Genomic DNA, 14174 nt, shown 5'->3' with positions numbered 1-14174 from the left:
CAGGAGACAGGATGCACCATCAGTCAGCCATCACCCTCCCCTGATGCCCTGCAGGTGCTCAGAACACATGCAGAATGTGGTTCTGAATTAAGCTATCAAATGCCGGGACCTCAGCCACTGGGCAGTACCAGCTAGAACACCCTAGGCCAGAGTAATACAAGCCCACTTGTAAACAGAAAATGTTTCTCCATTTCCCGGCCACCCAGACCTGAATAATCACACAGAAACTGTATTAATTACAACACTGTTTGGCCAGTAGCTTAGGCATATTCCTAGCTAGCTCTTACATCTTAAATTAATCCATTTCTATTAATCTATGTATCACCAAAAGGCCGTGGCCTACTGGTAAGTTTCTGGCCTTCTTCTTCGCCAGCTACATGGCGCCTTTCTGACTCCACATACACTCTCTCTATATTGCTGCCAGCCTGGCTATGCTCTTCCCTGTCATAGGCCAAAACAGCTTCTTTTTCAACCAATGGTAATAAAACATATTCACAGCATACAGTGGGTCTCACATCACCCCCAACTGCCAGAGTGGCTTAGACTACTCTGACCTGTTCCTGCTGTTGCCTAGAGCTGGCCCTTGACAGTTTCGCCTTGCTGACTCACGATGCTGTCACTCAGGTGTTCTGTTGCTCTGTTCCCATACTCTTGGCATACTGACATTAGTCAAATTTGCTGGACATCTTCACAAGATGCCTACCTTAACCCCACCCATCACGTCAACACCCTTTTCACAGGCAGGAGTTTCAGTTGTGTGCCAGCTTCTCTGGAAGAGCAATAGAAGCTCTTCTTGAGTCTTTGTGGCTTGCTTCTCCGGGGTGGAGAGCATTGAAGGATGAGGAAGCAGGGGTGAAGTAGAAAGCAGAGGTGGGGAAGAATGTAGAGGTGGGGGAGGATGCAGAGGTGAGGAGGATGCAAAGGTGGGGAGGAAGAAGAGGTGGGGGAGGAAGCAGAGGTGGGAGAGGAAGCAGAGGTGGAGGAGGATGCAGAGGTGGGGGAGGATGAAGAGTTGGGGTAGGATGCAGAGGTGAGGAGGATGCAGAGGTGGGGGAGGATGCAAAGGTGAGGAGGATGCAGAGGTGGGGAGGATGCAGGGGTGGGGGAGGATGCAGAGGTGGGAAGGGTGCAGAGGTGGGGGAGGATGCAAAGGTGGGGAGGAAGAAGAGGTGGGGGAGGAAGCAGAGGTGGGGAGGAAGCAGAGGTGGGGGAGGATGCAGAGGTGGGGGAGGATGGAGAGTTGGGGTAGGATGCAGAGGTGAGGATGCAGAGGTGGGGGAGGATGCAGAGGTGAGGAGGATGCAGAGGTGGGGGAGGATGCAGAGGTGGGGAGGATGCAGAGATGGGGAGGATGCAGAGGTGGGGAGGATGCAGAGGTGGGGAGGAAGCAGAGGTGGGGGAGGAAGCAGAGGTGGGGGAGGCCCTACTTCATCATGTTTCAGCTCCTTTCACTTTGGAACATCTGTGCAGACACCAGGGATTTTTTTGTTTGGTTTTATTTTTTTTTATAATTTTGTTTCATCTTTAATGCCTCGTATCAGTTAATGATCCATATTTGTCATTATTTGAGCCACTTGTTGTTACAGAAAGAGACATTTTTAACAGAACTGATAGGCAGAAACACACATTATACTTGGAATGATGGCGCACGCCTGTGATCCCAGCACTCAGGCGACATAAAAATGGATGGAGCTCTGTGAGTTCCAGGCTAGCCTGGTCTGCTAAGTGATCTCCAGGCTAGCCAAGGCCACACAGTGAGACCCTACCTCAACAAACAAACAAATAAATAAAATTTTAATTTTAAAATAAATTTTTAAAAGAAAAGAAAAAATAAATGGGTGTTTTGTGATTCTTTCAAAAAAGTTGTGGGAAAATCTGTCTTATCAGCGAATCACGGCTTTCTAGGACTCTCCTGGCTTCTTCACTGCTCCCCTTTTCCAGTGTCTGTAATGCTGAGACTTGGTCGTGCTGGCCTTCATTTATTCCTTGGCCTTACACATATTGACCAGGGACTTCCTAGGCCTGGACTGGGCACTACAGAAAAGAGGTCTGGTGTCAGGCTCTCCATCCTGTAATCAGAGACTGCTTTTTCATTTCCTAGTCACCCAAACCCAAATAATCACACAAAAACTATATTAATTACAATACTGTTTGGCCAATGGCTTAGGCATATTCTTATCTAGCTCTTACATCTTAAATTAACCAATTTCTATTAATCTGTATATTGCCACGAGGCTGTGGCTTACTGGTAAGGTTTTGGCATATTTTTCCTTTGGCAGCTACATGGCATCTTCCTTCTTTCCTCTTTGCTTAGTTATCCTGCCTTGCTATATTCTGCCCTACCATAGTCCAAAGCATCTTCTTTATTAAACAATAACAATAAAATATATTCACAGCATACAGAGTGGAATCCCATATCACCATCCTGAAGTTGAACAATTTTCACGGGAACCATGACAGCACAGGGAGAAGACCGTGGACTTGTGGGGAACCTACTGAGACATGAGGGACTTCCTGGGAGGAAGTGAGACACAGCTGAGACTTAAGAACCCAGTTCAATGGGATTGGGAAGGCACAGTGGCCCCGACCCTCCCTGAACCTACAGAGTCAGCCTGGAGGGAGTGGGCACTACCACAATAATTTACAGACAATTCTGCCGGCCAGAACTCAGAATTTAACTCAGGATAAGTTGGAAGAAAAGATGTGGAGAAAGTTGTTCACATACGGTCCCTCCCCTTACCCTCTGCCAGGGCAGACTTGATTCTAGGCGCCCACACCCCACAGAGCACCTAGAATCCATACAATTGACTCTCCCCACCGCCAGGGGAAATGGATGAGTGAATGAATGAAGGAGTGAGTGGATGAATTAATAATTAACCATAGAATAAATGAGGAGGTAAGGAGTGACTCGGACTCAGCTGACTTTCCCCATCTGTCTCAGGGGTGTCCTAATGACCCAGGGCAACTCCTGAGCTTTGAGGTTTTTCTCCTGTGCCCATCACAGAGACTGTGTTTTTGTGGGATTTATTGGATTTGCACACAAACTCACTCTGAGCAGGATCCATATCTTATTAACACATTGATCCCTGCATCGCCTGTACACTTTACTGTGTATTTAGGGTACTCAGAAGCTCTGTATACTCTAGGGCTACAGAATGAAGGAAGCCCCCTGCTGCCCAGCTTCCATGCTGACTTCTCCACCTCGGGTGGCCCCTAACGTGCAGGGCAGGGGAACTGGGTTGCCCTCCAGCCTCTATTGATTCACCCCGTCCGTCTGATCAGACGCCTTGGAAGAAGCCATTAGGCATGAACTCTGATTAATGACTATGGTAGCACACAGCAGCAGCCTCCCCTGCTATTTCCAGTTCCCTGCCAAAACATGACAATTTGTTTTAAATAACCAAACTACAAGTCGCAATTAATGAAGAGACCATTTCTGAGGGTGCGCTTTCACATCCGCATACGCAGAGGCAAGCTGCACCCTGGCTGTGTCTACAAACCGGTATTTTATACAGCCTCGTTTCAGAACTACGAGGAAACCTGTTGATTAAGTGCAGACTTGGGGTAATCACAGGGGATCTGAAAGAAGGCTCCTAGAGACTGGCAAATGCCATCTGCATCTTTCTGCTCCACAGAGGACAATGGGCAGGGCTGGGCCAGTACCCACCTGCTGGCTCCTGATGGTGGAGAACTGGAGGCTGCTGGGGCCTCAGGCTCTGCTGATGCGGGAGGATGCTATCTGGGCCGACATTTGGGGCCCTGGCACCAACTAACACTGTCCTCTGAAACTAGCCACTCTGACAGGCAGCCCCAGTCTCAGAAGCCTATGTTTCTCTTTGAAGGCCAAGTGTGGGTCACACAAGAATGGGAGGGGCTCAGAGTTAATCAAGTTGGAGACCTGGAATGGGAATCATGCCAGCTCTGTAGGCACCTCTTCCCAAGATCTCTTCAGCCCCAGAACACTCCTGCCTTGAAGACCCAAACCTAACTCCACCTGTACACACACACACACACACACACACACACACACACACACACACACGTGTATGCAGAGTCAAATGTACACCTGCCCTAGCATGCACAGCAGCTACCAGGAGCAAATCCGAGTTTGGCAGAGCTTACAGTTGACAGTACCACTTGCAAAGCCCTTCTTAAAAGGGGAAATTAGGTCTGGAAATGAGAACGCTCATCTGGATGCAGAAAGTAGGTCAGGTTCTGCGATTGCAATCCTGAGAGTCCAGCCCCGTCTTCTCAGATCTCCGTGGCCTTTTCATTATGGATGTGATTCTCAGCTGCAGCCTGGTTTTCTCTCCCCAGCTAGAACACTCTGTGATGTGCGGCTTGGCATGACCTTGGTCCAGGCTGGTAACAGACCTGGACACTTCAGCTCATTAGTGTCCCTATAGATTCCAATCCTCCATCCTTCCGTGTCTGAAAGAGGATCCCTGTGGAAGAGTTGATCGCCCTCATCAGACACAGAGAACAGCTCCCTGATGGAAGCCCCTCTTCTTACTCCTCTCTTTTCCCCTCTCCCTCCTCCTTTCCCTCCCCTTCCTCTTTCTTCTCTCCCTCCTCCTCTCCCTCCTCCTCTACCTACCCACTCCTCCTCGCCTCCCTCTTTTCCCTCCTCCTTTCCCTCCTCCTCTACCTACCCACTCCTTCCTCTCCCTCCTCCTCTACCTTCTTCTCACCATCCTCCCCTCTTCCTCTCCCTTCTATTCTTCCTTCATCCTCTGCCTCCCTCTCTTCTCAGTGCTCCTCTCTCCCTCCACTCCCTCCTCCTTTCCCTCTTTTCCCTCCCCCCTCCCCACCTCTCCTGAATGTGAGCAACCTCCAGACATGAGTTCAAGGTGACCAGTTAGAAATACAGGATACACATTCCAGTTTAAATGGGATAATCTTATCACAGAGTTCAGAATGTAACATATTCTACAGGAAAATGATCTGGATCCCTTCATGACTTACCACCAGGAGCCGAGGGGAACCAAGGCCTTGGACAGATGGAGACACAAGAGAAAGTGCAGCCAGAGGCGGAACGGACAATCCTGAATCTTGATTCAAACAAATTAAATATAGATGCATTTCTGAAAGCGTCTGGAATCTTGACCGTTCAATGAATATTTGATGGAGAAGGAAAGTGAATTAGTTACTTTTCTGCTTTTGTGATAAAATAGTAATACCAAAAATCAATGTAGAGAAGAAAGGTTTTATTTCAGTTCACGGATGCAGAGGGACAGAGTCCACTGGGGCAGGAAAGGCGTGGCAATCGGCTGGGCAGCGTGATGGCAGGGACAAGAATCTGCTCACATTGTCATCCACACACAGAAGTGGAGAGAGAATAAAAAAAAGCAGGAAGTGGAATACAACTTTAAAAACTCAAGCCCACCTTGATACTTCACCCCTCACGCCTCTAACTTCTAAAACATTCCATAACCTTCCCAAATAGCCTGCCAACTGGGGACCAAGTGTCCAAACCCACGCTCAGCATTCTAAATTTACTGGACCCCAAACACTTTTGGTCATGTCCAAAGGCAAAATGAGTGTATTTAGTCCAATTTCAAAACACTCCAGTCTCTCAGTCTTGCACTGTCCAAAGGTTTCCAAATATCTTCTTAGACTCAGTGCAGTCTCTTAACTGGAATACACTGCTATTAAATCAAAAAGCGAATTGTGTACTTCCAGCATACAATGACACAGAATATACATTATCATTGTAAAACGGAGGAGTGAGGGCATGTTTTTACAGACATAACCTAAAGCTATTAACTCTATGAGCAGGCAGGATTTCACTGGAAAGCAAGTGGTGTGGTGTTTGGCTGGGGTCTACTGTGAGTGGAGGGGTGAAGCAAGGAGGAATAGGGCTCCATGCTCCATTCCTCTACATGAATGGGGAGATTTGTTTTATGGTCCTCATTTGAAAAGATTCGCAGTCAATCTGAAAACACCAAGGAGGGCTGCAGGGCCCATGGCCTCCAACCAGAGGGTTAGATGGCGCTCACAGAGAAGGTGGGTGGTGGCAGAGATCAGGACTGAGAGTAAGAGAAAAATGGCGACATGGGTATGTCCACTGCTGTGACCTAGGCTGGTGCGTGCAGGGTCTTTCTTGGATGGCATACACGCAACATAAGCTCATCTCACAAGTGCTTGCTCAGGAGTCAAATGGAAGACCTGCCACAGTGGGTTAGGGTGGATCCATAAACAGTATCGTGAGTCTTTCTCTGTCCCACCAGTCAACTCACAAATAACTACATGGAAGCCCATTATTAATTATGAAAGCTCAGCTGATAGCTTAGGCTTGCCTTTAGCTCGTATAACTTAATTTAGCCTATTCTCATTGATCTGTGTGTTGCCCCGAGGCTTGCTTGCCTCACCCACATACTGCCTATTCTGCTTCCCTGCTTCCTCTACTTCTCACATCTCCACCCTTCTTCTTCCCAGCTTTCTTTCTGCCCTGAAAATCCTGCCTAGCTATTGGCCAGTCAGTTTTTTCATTAAATCAATCTGAGTGATATATCCTCACAGTGTACAAAAAGATTACTCCACAACAGGACAGTGTCTTTCCAGATGTTCGACAACATCTGGTGAGTGTGAAGGCTTGTGTGGGCACCCCACATAGCCAGGAAGCCTTTAGGTGGTGGTGAAAAGTTCGGATCAGGCCTCAAGGCAGAGTGAGACCCAGGGTGTGGATATTCAGGTTCCCTGATGAAAAGCTGTTCCTACCTGAGCATAGCCAGCAAGGGTGAGAAGTACCATGGTGAGAGGTGACAAAGCAGAGGTGACAGAGGGACAGAGACCTACTCAGCGGTGGGATGGTGAAGGACAAGGGCACAGGCTTAGGGAAGCAGAAGGAAGCATGTTCTGTCTAACACAGGGCTGGAGCATGAGGACAAGAGCAGGAATGTCTGGATGTCGGGGGAGGGGTGTGGACTTCAAGAATGTGCATGCCTCGGTCATTCTTCATTATGGGTCTTTTCCTGGGAAATCAGAGCACAGCCAGTGAGACCCAGATAATGAGACGCAGAATGGGAAGTAGTCTCGTGAGCCAGAAGGACTTCTGGGTGCTGAGACCAGGGGAGAGGGTGCCCATGATAGGCATGGCAGGAGGTGATTCTGGTGTCTTTGAAAGGGATCATTTGTTAGCACAAGTGAACTGCCCGAGGATGCCATGAGAAACTGGTAGGCTTCTCAATAAAGGTGTGTCTGGAACTCTTGGCCTTATCTTGCTGTTTGAATGTGTGATACTTCTGTGAAAAGTTTTAAAAGGAATATGATAAACATGTATTTACCACCAAGATTAAAGGAGACAATCAACATGATTTTGCCAGGACAATAAAGCCAAGCTAGATAGCTAAAATTGAGGGTCTAAGGCATTCCCCAACTTTGTCCCTGAAAACCCCCATTCTCCTGAAATTGCGTTCAACACTAGATGGATTTATTGGGCTGAAGGTATATGTATGCTTCTATTAACAATACCGACGGTGTTCTCTAAGCTTTTACAATCACCTAACAGAAATCTTATCCTTCCTTTCACAAACTGCTTTTTATATTTTAATATTATTGATACATGTTGTTATTATTTATTTTCCCAGCATACCACATCACACTGTAAATAAATCCCCCAATTTTCTTTTCTTAATTTTCTGCTTCAAAGGGTGCTTTTGTGAATGCTCTTAGCTTGTTTTTATGGTGTTGTCTCCAGAACAAACCTAAGAGGTTGATCTGTGCACACATTTCCAAAGTTACAAAATGTTACAAAGTTGCAAGAAGCTGTGATGGCTTAAGATGTGTAGGAAATCCTGTGTCTTGCATATTCCCAAAGCATGTGTAGTGGGCTAAAGTATGCCCCAGATGCAACATGCTCATTCCTTAACATCCACAAGTTCATTAGGGGTGTGTGTGTGTGTGTGTGTGTGTGTGTGCCTGCATGCACATGCGTGCCTGCATGTACATATGTGTAGAAGCCAGGAGTTGAAATCAGGTGTATTCCTCAATCTCTTCTCCTTGTCACTTTGGGCAGGTTCTCATGACGAACCTAGAAAGCCTTCCTATTGTTCATAGAGAAGACCAGAGAGTCCTGAGGATCCTCTGGTTAGCATTTCTAACTCCCAGGACCAGGCATACGCTGCTGCACTCAGCTTTTTAACAGGTGCCAAGGATCCAAATCTAGGTTTCCATGCTCATATACCAGATACTGTACCAGCTGAGTCATCCCTCCACACACAGTTTCTCTGGGAACTCTGAGAAGAATCCAGAAGCTGGTGCTCTGTGAAGGATCTTGAGTGGGGTGATCAGACACTGTGAGGAAGGTTGAAGACTGGGTGACAGCTGGGTATGATGGAGGCCAGGAGAGCCTTGGAGATGCTGGGCTTCTGGCCCTAAGGACGGAGGCTTTACCTGGTACCAGCCAATGTAAAAAATGTGGGTCAAGCAGACAGAAAGGAGAGCAAACAGTCTCCCTCAGAACTTCTAGGAGACAGCCCTGGGACAACATGACTCTATCCCAGGGAGGCTGATGGCCACCTTCTGAGTCCCCGGACTGCAAATCCACAAAGCTGTACCCTTCCAAGGATGGACAGATGGCGGTTGGTGGCTGCAGAAGAGGGGGCTTTTATTCCTGTGGCCAATCAAGCAGGAAAGGCCATGCTAATGTTTTCATTTGTGTTTTCCCTTCCTCTCCATGTCAAGGGCTTTAATGTTCTTCCCTTTAGATTTCAGTTGAAGCATTTCTAGATTTTTTTTTCCCATTGTCATTTAGAACATCATTTCCTATTTCTGGGTATCAAACCTTCTGCTGGTGCCATTGGAAACACTTCTCCCTGATCCGTCGTAGAACTGACTTTGCCCATTCAAGCATTCTACATTTTCCTGGGTCCAAATTTTATTAAGCTCTGTTTGGTGAATTCTTTACTATCACACAGAAATAAAGATATTTTCTTAGATTTTTCTTCAAGCAGTCGCCTCTCACATCCAGGCAGCTAGTCCATCTGGAATATATTTTTGCATATGTGTCATGGGAAGACCTAAAATTATCTATTTCCACATGTCTGGCCAATTGTCTCCACACCCGTTGTTAAACAGCCCGTCCCTCCCATCCGGGTGAAATGCTGCTTCATTCAAACGTGAATCTCCTACAGTTATTATGAGTTCCATGGAGATTAATCCCACACTCTGATGTCTCACAACTGTCAGATCCATCTTTGGCCCCCTTTGCTGTTAGAGGACTCTCTGAGTCAGCTGTCAAGCTCTGTTAGCTTCTGAGATTTAGTTTGGGATCGCATTAAGTCAACGCATTTGTTTGCAGTGGACTTCCATCTTCTTATTAGTGTGACTTCATGTCTTCTCTTCTCCTTTTTCTTAGCTTCTTCTTCCCCTCAGCCTGTGCAGCTCTCAGGACAACTCAGATTTAGAACAACCCTCCTTCCATGGTGGATCCAGCAGGGCTGCAGTTGGGAGATGCTGGCATGGCTCCAACCGCCACATGGGCTCCTTAAACATGCGCCTCAGGGCTGCACCCTCACCTTGCCAACACCATCGTTCAGGGATCAGCACTTCTTACAGATGATTCTACTTGTCCTGGAGCTCGCTGCAGAATCTGCGTGTGGTTCTGCTGGCTGGAGGATGTCCTCTTGGCAGCCCATGCTATGTGTATTATAGGACCCAAGACAGGGGTCTTCCTGGGACCTGGGAGTTGTTTACTTCCTGAATCTTAAGGAGCCTTCATTGGGGACAGAATGTTTAAGGTCAAAGGACATTGTGACCACCCTCTCCCTGGAATAGGCCTTGCTGTCTGTTCCTCCAGTGTACCCTCTCACTTCCTTCCCGGCTTTGATCACATGAACCATAATGGGAAGTGTGGTATCAGGGTGTTCTTTGGGGTCCCTTCTATCCTTGGTGTCCAGTGTCCCTTCCTTTTTCTTTCCAGATGGCCGTCTTCTCACACTGTAAGCGCCGTTATGCAGGGAGTGTTTCTCACTGTGAGAGCTGACCACGCAAAGTTGCCAAGTATAGATCTGTTGAACTAATTGATACAGAGTCTTTTGTCCATGAACATAGGCTCCTCGCGGTATATTTGTTTCCTAATGAACATTCTGTAGTTTCTTCTTCGAAGGGCATGCTTATCTTTTACATTTCATTTTTATTTACACAGAGGATGCATACAAAACAATAGGTTCATCTTGACATGTTTACGCACTTTGCATAATGTGTTTTTAACATATTTACCCTGAAGCCCTTGTGCCTCTCCATTCCTGTTGATCCCTTCTATCTTGCTAGAGTCCTCTCTCTGCATTTGAGGTTTTGATTTTAGGATTTGGTTTTCTGTTAGGTTGATTCTTCACTATCTTCTGGGGTTGAGGTCTATGAACAGTATTTTAAATACAGCATGATCTAATCATGTATTCTCCTGTTTAGAAATGCGGGGGGCTTTAGTGCTTGGCGCCTGCGCCATTTAGTTCTGTAAAAGCTCGCTTTCCCAGTTTGTTGTCGCCATGTCATTGCTGGGTGCTCTGGGCAGTTATACTATGGACAATTAATTTCCTCTCTCCTAACCCTTTTTATATTTTTGTTCTCTGCCTCCTTCCCTTCCTTCTCCCCTCTTTTCTTTCCCTTCCTCTCTCTCCCTCCTTCCTCCCTTCCTCATCTCGCTGTCCTGGTTAGAGAAACCAGAAAATACTGAACATTTTAATAATCAGTACCCATGGTTTGCTTTAGAATTGAACACGGGAATTGAAATTCAGGACCCGGAACAACCCGTTTCCATATCAGAATCGCTACTGGGAACACTGATGCCCAAGGCCATCCACAAAGATATTTAACTGGGCAGGGGTGAGACCGGGCATTGGCATGGGTTGAGATCTTCCCAGGTGAGTCCATCACTTGCAGCCTTAATGAAGAACTCCAACCTTGGGTCCAGGGCCAACCTATTCAGCAGCTTCCCCTTTAATAGGAGTGATTTATTTTTTAAAAAAGTTAATTAGTTAATTTAATGTATATGGGTGTTTTGCCTGCAGGTATGTCGATATGTGATGCCCACAGAGGCCAGAGGATCCCGAAGAACTGGAGTTACATATGGCTGTGGGCCACCATGCTGGTGCTGGGAATTGAACCTGGGTCCTCTGGATGAGCAGCCAGTGCTCTTCGCCACTGAGCCATGGCTCCAGGCCTTATTTTCTTTCCTACAAGACCAGCTATACATTTAAATTCATACCTATCTTGCATATTTCTAAGTTTTGCGTGAGAAGCTTATGAAGATATCTGTGCTGACAGATGTTCCAGATGAAACATGTCTTCAAACTCAGCCCAGGTTAAGTGATGCTCAGGGCCTCGGTCCTCATCAGCGGCCATTCAGCACCTCCTGTTGCTCTTGGTATGTTTGCAGCAACAGTCTCAAATGTCCCTGTGCATACAAATAATTCCAAGACCATTTGAACATCCCTATGTCCAGGTCATAATCCTCATGTATCTCTCTGGAATTCCTGTAGGTACATCTTTAGTTCTTTGGGTTGGACCAGTGTAAGGACAAGCTTGAATGAAAACATGGTGCCCAGAAGTAGACAGACACTCAGGATCTCCAAGGCCAGCACTGAGGGAAAAAAAAAACAAAACAAAACACATACACACACTTTATAAGCCTAGAGAAAGAATGTCATAGCTCTGGAGGCTTAGGACTGTCTGTTCTCTGGGCCAAATTTACTGGAAACAAGAGTCAATCTGTATTGCTGAAACTATGCACACGGGTTGCATCAGGGACATTCTAGATCATTCTTTGATGGCTCCATCAAACACCTGGAAAGCTGGGGCAGCCATGTGCAGTTGCACAGCATGGTGGCTCACATGTCCATGCATATATTCATTGAACTCCTGCCCCTCCTACACACCATAATCTGCTTTCTTATTTTGTTTTCAATGACTCTGCCTCACATAAGAAGAGTTGAATTATTAATTTTCTAACTCTCTCTATCCAAAGCTTCTATACTCACTGCAGAAAAACAAAGCTAATTCAATATCAAAGAAAATTAGAATTTTTCAAATGTCTATAGCAAACAGAATAAAACAGGAATCAGGATCGCTTTCCTGTTTTATATGGTGCTGCCTTCTGAGTGCTGCTGGAACGAATGATGTCGTCTTCTGTGGCTCTCACTGCCTGTTCACAGGGGCGAGATAAAAGATAAATGGCCTCATAAATAGAGAAACAGTCCCCCAGGCAACAGAGAAGTTCCTGCTTTGATATGCAAGACTTCATTCTGTAAGTAACCCACTGCAAGCTTGTATTCTCAGGGACTCGCAAGTGCAGGTTGGTGCGTGTCAAAGCAAACTCAACCATGCACTTTACCCTCTTATGGTCCAGGAGAGGTGTGGGAACTCACCCTGTGTGGAAGTGGAAGTTCAGAATCTCGAGGTTGGGCCCCAGTGATGATTCCATCCTTTCTTTTCCACTCGGGGAGCAGGATCACTGGGGTCTCAGGGAGGGGAGAACGGGAATAAGAGCCCATTGTGACCACAGACCAAGCTCAGATGGAGCCCAAACATCCCGTGTCTCCCAGACCTCACTGCCAGGTAAATACTCAGGAATGTCACGGAGATGCCACTAGAGGAGCAACTGACCAACCCTTCCACTTAGTCCAGCTGAAATGAGCATTGGTAAATGCAAAGGAAAGGATATTGGGTAGCAAAAGCCCCAACAAAACCTTGGAGCAGAAGCGGACAGCTGGAGCATGCACACAGAAGGCACCTGGCTCAGCAGCCTTCCTTTCCCTGGACACAGAAAGTGAGAACCACGATCTACAGAGTCAAAAAAGACCAATATTCCTGGCTCGGGGTGGAGCACAGACTGGGTGGCTATTAGAGCAATGTCGTTTTCTTTGTTTTTTTTCTTTCTTTCTTTCTTTCTTTCTCTTTCTTTCTTTCCTTCCTTCTTTCCTTTCCTTTCCTTTCCTTTCTCTTTCTTTCTTTCTTTCTTTTCTTTCTTTCTCTCTCCAGAGTCCTCTCTGAAGGGATTTAAGTGTGACCAGATTTGGAGCCAGTTGTCAAGAAAAGTGGAGCTAGAGGCTGAGGGACAGTCAGTTTTTTTTTTAATTTATTTATTTATTAAGGATTTCTGCCTCGTCCCCACAACCGCTTCCCATTTCCCTCCCCCTCCCCCGATCAAGTCCCCCCCCCCTCATCTGCTCGAAGAGCAATCAGGGTTCCCTGACCTGTGGGAAGCCCAAGGACTGCCCACCTCTATCCAGGTCTCGTAAGGTGAGCATTCAAACTGCCTAGGCTCCCACAAAGCCAGTACGTGCAGTAGGATCAAAAACCCACTGCAATTGTTCTTGAATTCTCAGTATTCCTCATTGTCCGCTATGTTCAGCTAGTCCGGATTTATCCCATGCTTTTTCAGACCTAGGCCAGCTGGCCTTGGTGAGATCCCAATAGAACATCCCCATTGTCTTAGTGTGTGGGTGCACCCCTCGTGGTCCTGAGTTCCTTGCTCGTGCTCCGTCTCCTTCTGCTCCTGATTTGGACCTTGAGATTTCTGTCCGGTGCTCCCGTGTGGGTCTCTGTCTCTGTCTCCTTTCATCGCCTGATGAAGGTTAATATTCCTGAGGATGCCTATGTGTTTGTCTTTGGATTCACCTTATTTAGCTTCTCTAGGAACATGAATTATAGGCTCAATGTCCTTTATTTATGGCTAGAAACCAAATATGAGTGAGTACATCCCATGTTCCTCTTTTTGGGTCTGGCTTACCTCACTCAGGATAGTGTTTTCTATTTCCATCCATTTGTATGCAAAATTCAAGAAGTCCTTGTTTTTTACTGCTGAGTAATACTCTAATATGTATATATTCCATACTTTCTTCATCCATTCTTCCGTTGAAGGGCATCTAGGTTGTTTCCAGGTTCTGGCTATTACAAACAATGCTGCCATGAAGGGACAGTCAGTTTTGATGCTTCCTATGCTTGCTGGGAGTGGGGACCTGGGAGGGGAAGGCAAGGAAGGCTGGGCCAATGCGGCAGAGCCTGGTTCCTCAGCGTAAACTCACAGTTCCCTCCGGCTCTGTCAGCCTCACTTGGTTCCACACTTCCTGTATCACTAGGAAACCTAATGACATTTATGAAGACACACACATAATTAATAGGGATAACTCATTAATTTACAGACCAGGTAATCAATACACAGGTTAATCTCTTTG

The sequence above is a fragment of the Microtus oregoni genome, unplaced genomic scaffold (genome assembly GCF_018167655.1).
Source record: "Microtus oregoni isolate MIOR12 unplaced genomic scaffold, Mior012 000071F_ref0000514, whole genome shotgun sequence".
NCBI classification, from domain to species: Eukaryota; Metazoa; Chordata; class Mammalia; order Rodentia; family Cricetidae; genus Microtus; species Microtus oregoni.
Note: the sequence above shows the minus strand (reverse complement) of the source record.